The sequence below is a fragment of the Centrocercus urophasianus genome, unplaced genomic scaffold (genome assembly GCF_019232065.1).
Source record: "Centrocercus urophasianus isolate 14NV4802_14NV808 unplaced genomic scaffold, USGS_Curo_1.0 seq_27, whole genome shotgun sequence".
Taxonomy (NCBI): Eukaryota; Metazoa; Chordata; class Aves; order Galliformes; family Phasianidae; genus Centrocercus; species Centrocercus urophasianus.
Window position 1 is genome coordinate 8,460,506 of NW_024884833.1, and position 10,411 is coordinate 8,470,916.

Genomic DNA, 10,411 nt, shown 5'->3' on the forward strand with positions numbered 1-10,411 from the left:
CTGAAATCTTTGTCATCCTGCTTCTCAAGAACAAATAAATCAACATCCAGATGATAATAACAAAACATTTTTGTTGCTGTTGTTTTCTTAATGAATCGTATCTGTTGCTCACAAATAACATCTCATGTGTTCTGACTTTAAATGATTCATTTATGGAGTGGAAGTGTAAGAGTCTGGAACTTTTTTAATATTCACTATGTTTGCTTACAGTAAAAGTTTTGATTTTTTTTTAACACTTCAAAGCATGAAATTTCATCATAGCAATACTGGAAAAAAACAAAAAACAAAAAACACAACAAAACAACAACAAACCAAACTGACAAACAAATCAATTGACAGTCAATTTAGATACATGGAGTAGGATTGTGGAATGGTAGAAATATTATTTACTATGTGAGTTTCCATTATGTCCAAAGTACAAAATGCAGCTAAGATGTCTTATGGATAAGACTGGATCTTTAGATTTGTGTGGATAATACTGATTAATCACAAATAAGTAAGTGATAAATAAAATCAAAGGGAGAAAGTAGAGATTTCACAAACAGCTGCCTTTCATACACTGAGTTTATTTCCTTAGATGTCGCTTTTTGCTTCCAATTTACCTATCCAAATTTTATATGGCCTTTTGTTAAGCTCCTCTTTGAAAACAATATGGAAATATTGAGCCTTATTGAAGATTTTATACTGAAATCTAGTGCGAAATAGAAATAATGATGCAGTTTATTTAGGATAGGTGGAAAACAGGTACCCAAACTCTCTTTTCTGTAATCCATTTAGATTTTAATAAGAAATTATGATATGTTTGTTGCACTGATTTTAACATGATTTTAACATGGCAGGAAAGGCAGACATTCAAGGTGTTTCCCTGCGACATTAAATGTAATTATCTGCAGCTCTTACTGCATTAATGATGCTTTGAGACTTGCAGCTAAGGTTTTTGGAATCAGCAATGCTGATCTCAAGGGGGAAAGAAAAAGCAGTATTACAGCTAGGAGTCAGATGGCTGACAGACACTTTCAAGAGAGGTTGGCCTCTGTCATTAGAGAGTTATACAGAAGACTAGTTAGTGACATTAAAAATATGCAGCTCTAAAATCATGAATTATACTGGAAAAACTCCATATCTCATTGCTAATGTCCAAGTAATGGAATTATGCATATGTGTCTATTATTGCAAGTTCTTGGAAGAGCAATAAACCATGGTTTAAGATCAAATGCCCTTTATTCCAGATGCCTCATATTCCTTTTCATTCTGTTTTTGTATGCTTGTGTAAACTGATACTACTCATATAAGTGTTTGAGCTTGCTGTTCTTTGTACCATACATTCAGCAGCAAAGGAGACTAGCATGTGACTTATCAATGAATCATATAAACTTGACTATAAAAAGCACTCATGCACAGTTTAGATAATGGATGTACTCTCGCAAGCAAATATGCTAGAATTAGCTTATTATTAAATAATGTTTTGTTAATGTAGAAAAAAAAAGTGATTATCACTTTTTGTAACTTATTTGCTATGATTATTTCAAGTAGATTTGATGTTTATATGTAACAAGTCAGCTATAACATTTTTAATTACCAGCAGTTATGACATTTTTTGGTATCATAAGCCAGATCTCTACCGTAGTGCATAGCTGAAAATTACACAGCAAATACTAGATTGTTTTGCATCACTTATTTTTGGGTAGCAACAATGAACATGTATTTTAGTAAATACAGATAAAAATTTGTATATTCAAGTTGGTGGCAGTAAAAGTCATCAAGAAATTTCTGATATCTGTTTATATCTGAAGTTAAATGTGTTGCTGTCACTTGAGGTATGTATGGCAGAAGAGAGAACATTTCTTTCCTTAGTTCTAACCTATGACGTTTATGTAAGCATAGGTCACAGAGCACAGAGCTTTGTTCATTCATGGAGTTTAATGTTAATTTAGGGATACATGTATTAATAAACTAATATAATATATATAACATATATAATATATATAAACTGTCTCCTTGCAGGTTCTTTCCAAATGAAGATATCTGCAAAGAAATTGTGCCTATGATACTGCCTCAGAAGTGCTGAGAAGGGATATTGTCCAGAGCAACATTTGACATTCTGGAGAATTCTCACTGAAGGAAACTCTTCATTTCAGGTGAGATGTTACAAAAATTTGTTTATTACTCTGATTTTTCCTTCTGCTGAATCCTCTTCAAAGATCACTGCCTTTCATTCTGCATTGTGTAAAACTAGACACAAGATGCAGCATGTGTTTTATGCACTCAAAGCACACAGATTAAAAAGGACAACGAATGTAATTTATAACAGTAACTTATCCAGTATTTCCATTGTATTTGCATATCATATTCAGAAAACTGGGCTAAAACTCTGTTAAGACTGAAAATTCAGGCTTCAATTTAGCATATTTCATGATTTCAGCATCCTGGTGATGTTTTCAGCTGGAATTCTCTTGTGGACTATTAGAGTTAGAATCACATGTGAGAGTGAAGATACATTTTTTCTGATAACTGTAAAGTCTGATATTCGGTGTCGGTTAATTGAAATAATGCACAGTATAATCTCTCACAGCACAGACCTTTAAATATGAACAAGGAAATTTAGCACAGATGAAATAAACTCTTAGAAAGTGACAGTTGGTCTAAATAGTGTGAAATTTTCAAAGTATTTCTACTACATTGGCAAAATTCAACCATTTTGAAAGGACTTCTGTTACTATGTAACTTGTTCTACAAAATATAATTGCATTGAATTTCCAATTTGCCAGTTCCAGAAACCCTCTGCAGAATAGTTGTAAAAGGATGAGAAATAATTGAATTCTACACTGCTTCATCATATGCCAAGCTGGACAAAGAGCAATCACTCAAAATCATTCAAAAATTCCATGGGTAGTTGTCCTGTGTTTCACATTCTTTAGGCACCAGCTGAGCAATCTGTGATTCACAGTACAGTGATGTTGTAGCATGGAGCAAGGACATAGTGAACACTTTATTCTCACAGTAGACTCCAAACAGCCAGCATTCTTATATTGTACTAATTCCAGTTATTTTAGTCTCTGAAACGCATATGATGTTTATAACATCAGCGTTTTCTTCCCAAATTTTTCTATTTACTGCAAAAATATCTTCTTAATAACTAATTGATTTCATTTTATTTTAAATGAAAACATCAAAACATAAACCAGAAACATTTAATAAAACTGCTATGATTAATACATGAATAATTACAGAAAATAATTGAAATGGTGAATAACAATGTCCTCATTTGAGAAATATCTAAAAAGCACTTGAGTAGTAATATTAAGCAATCACAGATAAATATAAAGTTCTTACTTCATAGAACAGTATTTAGAAAAATGCATTTTAGTAATTTAAAGTAATAAATTTTTCTCAGTATTTTCACTTGTTTGGATTAACATTAGCTTTCCAGTAGAAACCAGATACTGACACGTTAACTCAAATATCAGATGCAACAGAGCTTTAAGTATGTAGTTCTCCGTCCCATCACCTTGGCAATGTTCTTTGATCTATCAGATAAGCTGATGCTCTACTAACTTCTTTTAAGGTAAATAAGCTCTGTATTTAAGTACTGAATTGTAATTGAATATGACAATAATTAATAATGACTGTAGCTACATTTTATTCATAGATTGAAATATAAATTTGTGTTGCAAAAATACAATCAAATAATTTTTATTGTAAAATATTGTTTTGAGTTTTTAGTTCGCCCCATTTTTTCAGATATAAAATGAATGTAAGAAATAGTGCTTATCCTGTCTTTAACATAAATGACATTCCTTGATGCTTATATGCCCAAACTTAATTTTAAAAATGCTAATAAGGTGACATAACAAGTTAACAATGACAAAATCATTTTTGCTTTATACCAGTTCCAAAATTCTAAGAACTGGACATATATAAACTACTGACTTTTAGTGGCTTTATAATTGCTATGATCACTGAAAAATTATCTGAGCAATTATCTGCTCAGATATCTGAAAAATTATCTGAGTAGAAGTCATGATTGCCTGGAGCTTCTTTACGTAGTTGGTTCTCCTCTCATCCAAACTGCTTTTGAGTAGTATTTACTGTAAATAACAGTGAAAGGTAGTCATATGGGACATGGTCACTGATAGCACTTACGCAGCTTTGTATTTTACTTCTACATTCAGTTTCAACAGCTATTTTCCTCATATTCATTTTCTTTTCTGCTACCCCTCTCTCTTTACACTTTGTGCTCTCCACTTCCAAGCACACCAGTATTTAATGATTTACTGATTTCCCCCTCCTTTACTTAGACTGAAAAGTATTTCTCAGGAAAACACATAAATATAGTTTGTGCTGTGGGCCTAAGGACATGTATGACAGAATAACTTGAAAGGTTTAACAGGCTTTGTGATTTATATGTTCTCTACCCTAATCTTATTTTTATGTACACTGTACTTCAGCTGCTAAGTGTTTTTAGGCAAGACTGAAGTTATGCCTCAGAAATTTTTGCCTTCAAAATTAGGCAGGACTATGGATAAAAAAAAAAAATAATTGCTTCCTTCTTAAGCAGCTCCTTTGCTGATGTGTAATATCATTTACTATGTTATGATTTATTTTTGAGACACGGTTATCAATTAACATTTTTGAAGAAGACACTGTGTCTTCCAGAGGAGTTCTTTTGCTCTAATGTTTGTATAACATATTTTAGATTTAAAAGCCTTATTGATATAATGATATAACTGACTAATTGGAACACGGAGCACAAGAAGATACACGGAACCGCAGAATTACAAAATCATAGAATTGCAGGCCTTGAAAGCGACCTCAAGAGATCATCGAGTTTAACTTCCCTGCCAAAATGTGTAGGTTGCACTGATAGGTATCCAGAGGTATCTTGAATGCCTTAGCATGCTGTCAAATAAACTCAGTAATATCTGATACTTGCTTGTGTTTTCCAGTACCTTTGTTTATTGCTTACTGATGTTAAACAGTCTGTCACTGTTTCCTGAAATTCCTGGATTACTGTTTTGTATTGGAGCAAGCTGATGCTGAGATATTAGATGTATATCTCCTCAACTAATCTTCAGAATACTTTGCAAGGTCTGAGATGTCTGCACTACACAGTTCACTGTTGTGAAAATATACACAGCAATATATTGTAGACAACAATATATTGTATATTGTATCTTGCTTGAAAATCTGCCTAAATAAGAATAAGAATTGTAGTGGCTTCTTAGTATGAGAAGCAGAACTATCGTATATCACTTTATTATTATTATTATTATTATCATTATTATTATTGATCTCAACATTTTGAGAGGCCAATGACTTAAATCTGTCAATTTATGATAGTAGTTCAAGGACAAAGTCTATTTTTCAGAATAATGCTAAAGGTTTGACAAACTCAAGACATAATGAAATTCAGAGGTGAAACTGGAGGATCATGTCTTTAACTCTAAACTTTTCCTGCATTTTCAAAGCAGTGCTCTAGGTCTTAAGCTACATGGTTTAGCTACCCTGTTGTTACTTATTGTTGGAAGGTGACACAGAACAGTACGAAGTGTTATATTTCATGCAACACATACTGAAATTTCTAGGCTATTGAAAGTGTTCTAATGTAGTCTTTCTGAACTTTCCATTTCAAAGCAGCTCCATGCAGCAAACAATAAAAAACCTTCCTGGAAATAGTTGAGTTTTAAGAATCCTGAGATATGGCTCTGACTTTTCTATGATGGGAAGAAAGAATAGCATGCAATTCTTCCAAGTCTCTAGTTTTTCCTGTTTCGTTCATTATTCTGTGGAAGAAAATTTTAGACACTACTCCTTGACTGGGAGTGCATTTGACATTTGTATTTCTTTGAAAATAGATCTGTCTATACATCTTTTGATCACAGCATGCATAATTTCATACAGTAAAAACAGATGGAGGTGGACAGAATTTTCAAGATCTTTTTATGAACTGTGGTTCCCAATCTCTCAAAGAATTCTGCTATTTGTGTGTGAATACTCCATAATCTACATGAAATTTTATAAGTGAGCAATTCATGGAAAAGGCTGAAAGAATCTGCAGTTCCTTGGGGACTATAAAACCAAAATTTATTTCTTTTCAGCTATTTGCCTTTGTGCAAATTTCCCAGTGATTGACATCAAAGTGTACAAGTCTATTTCAGTTTCTTTCCTGTTGATTTAAGAAATGGTTTGGTTTTCTTGTGAGCTGAATTCAGAACTCCCTACCCAAAGACATCCTGACAAAGCCATAAAATCCCTGTTCTCAGTGTTTTTCTGAAATATAATAGATGGAATGACTAGGACATTTTGCTGTTCCCAGTAGTCTACTTCTTCTCCATTCACTGATGTCACACTGAGGTGTCAATTAAACATAGGCAAATCATTTGCAGTTATAAAGAGATAAAAGAAAAAGTCACAAAACATGAGGTCAGAGCTTAGCAATTTAGGAGGTAGTAAAAGAAGATGATTTATGGAACAAAATTAGAACAAATAGAAATGGAAAACCTTGATTGATTCACTCATATGAACACATTCTGCTTATACGCAACAGAGCAGTGCCTCTGTAGAGTTGAATAGTACACTATTAAGCACATGATTTTTATGACAAATTGTTCAACTGAAAATGATGGATGTCCTTCCAACCTGAAAGGTACGTTTAACAACAGATAACAGTTGAAGACTTTTTTTTTGAATTTTCTCAGATTCCCAACATGAGGAACAACGTAGTTAATGAAATATACACACTGCAGAATACAGTGTCAAAGACCTTAGTTACCAAGTAGCAATTTGTACTTTTTTCTCAAAAACGGGTTTGAAAAATGGGAAGTACTACTGAATGATCAGAAAAAGAAGAAAATATGTGGGGTCAAGAACACTGAACAAATTGTTTTTCTTAATCAGTGTGAGGAAACTTGGCTAAATAAGGCAGTCTCATTTTCATCACTGTTCACTTTTAGTCCAAGGGAGTAGCAGATATGGTCTATATCAAATAATACTTATACTAGAAAGGAGTCTGTTCACAAGGAAAAAATTTATCTGAGACTACTCATATTTTCCCTACAGACATCCTAACACCATCAGAATCTCCTGCAGACCCTGCAATAAGAGTTTTTTGACCACTCCCTCCAAAGGCTGAATGAAACTAATTTTCTGTTGCATCGTTCCCACTTGAGCTGGGCAGAGGTACAGAAAGCCCCTACAATTTGCATGTGGTACAGGTCCCAAAATGGGTTGTATGAATTCCTCAGTTGCTTATTGTGAGTTATTTTTACAGAGAAAAATCAGATTTGTACTAAGGAAAAAATCCATTAACCAAACCAAGGCAAAATTAGAATCCAGAAATAAGCATTTGGTTAGATTGCCTAAGATAACTGATGAAGATTAAAAATACTTTGAGTGCAGAACTTCTACTTGATATATCTTATCTTTCTCTCTCTCTCTTTTTTTTTTTCTTTTTTTTTTTTTTCCCCTCCAAATGGTCTAATAAAAGCTATTTTCCCTATGAGTTAAATTTAGCTCTCTGGCATCTTTAAGCCATGCTGTCTGCAACAATATCAATAGAAAGCACAGGAATACTTCAGGTTAAAAAAATATACTAATTGAAATTAATCTGTACTGCAATAGTAGAGATAGTGCCCTAGCACTGTAACAATTTTTGTATTGTCTCACTATTGAGGGAGCATAATGTGTCCTATAAGCATGAATTCATAAACTACAGTTGGCAGTTAAATAACATTAATATTTTTTTCCTTCTTCTGAACATGTTTTGTGGGATATTACATATTATATATTATAGATATTATTATTAGATATTATATTTATATAGGTTAAGTAGACCTTAGGTCTGATGACATATTTGTCGCAGCATGAAACAACAATAGCTTCATCTTCATATTCATGATCATAACAATCAAACTTCGTATAAAACTTTACACAGAATCATGAACATACTTTAGACATAGTAATACTCAGGAAATTTAATAACAGATTTGCGAAATTTCAAAGTTTTGACAGATGTGGGTTCCCAAGAAGACATGTGGGGAAACTCTTCTAGTACCCACAAGAGAAATATCAGCTAATCTGTCTTAAAAAAAAAAAAAAAAAAAAAAAAAAAAATCACATACATTAAAACTCATGCTCTTTATAGCAGCAAAAATATAGACATTTAGTCACACGTGCATTTATATATGTATATGTGTATTTTTATAAGCATATATGTGTCTCTGTAAAAATGTGCATATATATCTGCTATGTATACTTACGTTAACATAGGCTGGATATGACAACTTTCCCTCATAGAACATACTCTTCTATTCAGTACTAGTTGAGGGAGAAAAGATTTGGGGATAAATTTTTTAACCCTGAAGCTCAAGCCTTTTCTCTTTTCTCCTTCCAGCTTTTCTGCCATAGATAACAAGCCATGAACATGACTCTAAGAACTCTCCAGGTATCCGACAGCGAGTGCTTTCAAGTTGCTCTGTTCATGTCCTAGAGCTGGCATCTGACTTTTCCTGTCTCTCTTGTCACCTGAACACCAATTTTGCTTTTCTGTTCTGATGAATTTCAACCACCTGTGAATAGGACTTTGCCCTTCTGGGATCTTCCCAATTACCCCACCTCTTTCTGCCCCTCCCATTTTATAGCAAACCTCTCAGCTGTATTTGAAGCCATTGACACACTGTTTCAGTACATATTCACTTCTCTGCACAGAAAATCCTTTTGGGTCAGGAGTAAAACCCGTTGCTTCTTTTTTATACCAAAGAGAATTCTTAAACTCTACAGAAACTCTACAATTTCTAAAGTCAGGTCAGAAAAAAAAATAAAAAATAAAAAATCACTGCTTTCTGTAGAAAGTCAAAATGTAAAAGAATAAGCCCTTCTTAGGTGTTCTGGATGTGGCTTTCCTACATGTTTTAAAACTGTACAATATCTAATAATGCAAAGGACTATATATATATAATCATTTATATATATATTTATATAGTCCTTTGCATCATTACATATAATATATATATAAAATTACTCTGAAAAATCCTCTCTTTTAGTGAGAGTGAGATAAAACTTTTTAGATAAATAACCACGGGAAATTATGTTAACATTTTAATTTGTACAGTTTGTACTTTGCTTCTTTTAATAGTCAGGACTCGGTTTAAAATAAATCTTTCACAGAATCAAACACAGCATTATAGGGATTGAAGGGAAACAGTGAAAATCCTCTACTAAATCCACTACTACAGCGGATTCTCCACAATTTTGCACAGGTAGGCATTCAGGTGAGTTTTGAGCATTTCCATAGACTCCACAGCCTCCCTGTGCAGCTTGTTCCCATGCCACGTCACCCTCACAGTGAAGTTTTCTCTCATGTTCAGATGGAATTTCCTGTATTGCAGCTTGTGCCCGCTGCCCCTTGTCCTATTGCTGAGCACCACTGAAAATAGCCTGACCACACCCTCTTGCCATCTTCTCTTTAAATATTCCATTCTCAGACTTCTTCAGGCTGGACTGTCCCTGATCTCTCAGCTTTTCCTCATATGGGAAGTGCTACAGAGCCCTAACCATCTTTGTGACCCTTCACTGGACTCTCTAGAAGGTCACTATCTTGAACTGAGGAGCCCAGAACTGGACAACATACTCCAGATGTGGCCTTACCAGAGTAGAGAGTAAGGATTGCCTCACTTATCTTACTGGACATGGTCTTCATAATGCACACCACCATCTCTGCTGCTCTCAGGACGTATTTTACACATAAATGTCAGAAAATGAAATAGATACAAAAGGTTTGTTGATAGTGATAACAAACACTGATATCAGGATTAGATCAAAATGATGTATGTTAGGTGTACCATACTGTTAAATATAAAAAAAGAATAAGTGGATGATAAATTGTGAATAAAGTCATGAACTCCTTGCTTGTAATTATTTATATTTGCTCAAGAAATGAGCACTATCAAGGCTGGTTAATTTACTCATACAAGTAACTAATGTTTTGTTCAATTAAATTCATAACATGAACATAGAACATCCAGGTCTTCCGTCTGTGTTTGGTATAAAATTTTCATGCATGAGCTAAAATGATTGATTATTGATATGTTTTTAGCAGTGGTGGTAAAACCCTTCAAAAAACAAGCATTACGGAGCTCAAACAAACTTTACGGAGCACTGACATTAAAGAACAGATGTGTTCAACTTGTTTTCAACAAAGTTGATCTTGATCATTTCTTTTTTTTTTTTTTTTTCCCATATCACTAATAAAACACACAGCAGGTTTCACAGTTTCTAGACTAGCAGCAGAGGAAATAATAGAAATATTACAATTCCTGTTCTGCACAGGGTAGTCAAGTTGAAATAGCACATTCCATGGTCTCACATCGAGATTTCATTTCTATCTGCAATATATCAGAAAATAAGAATATAC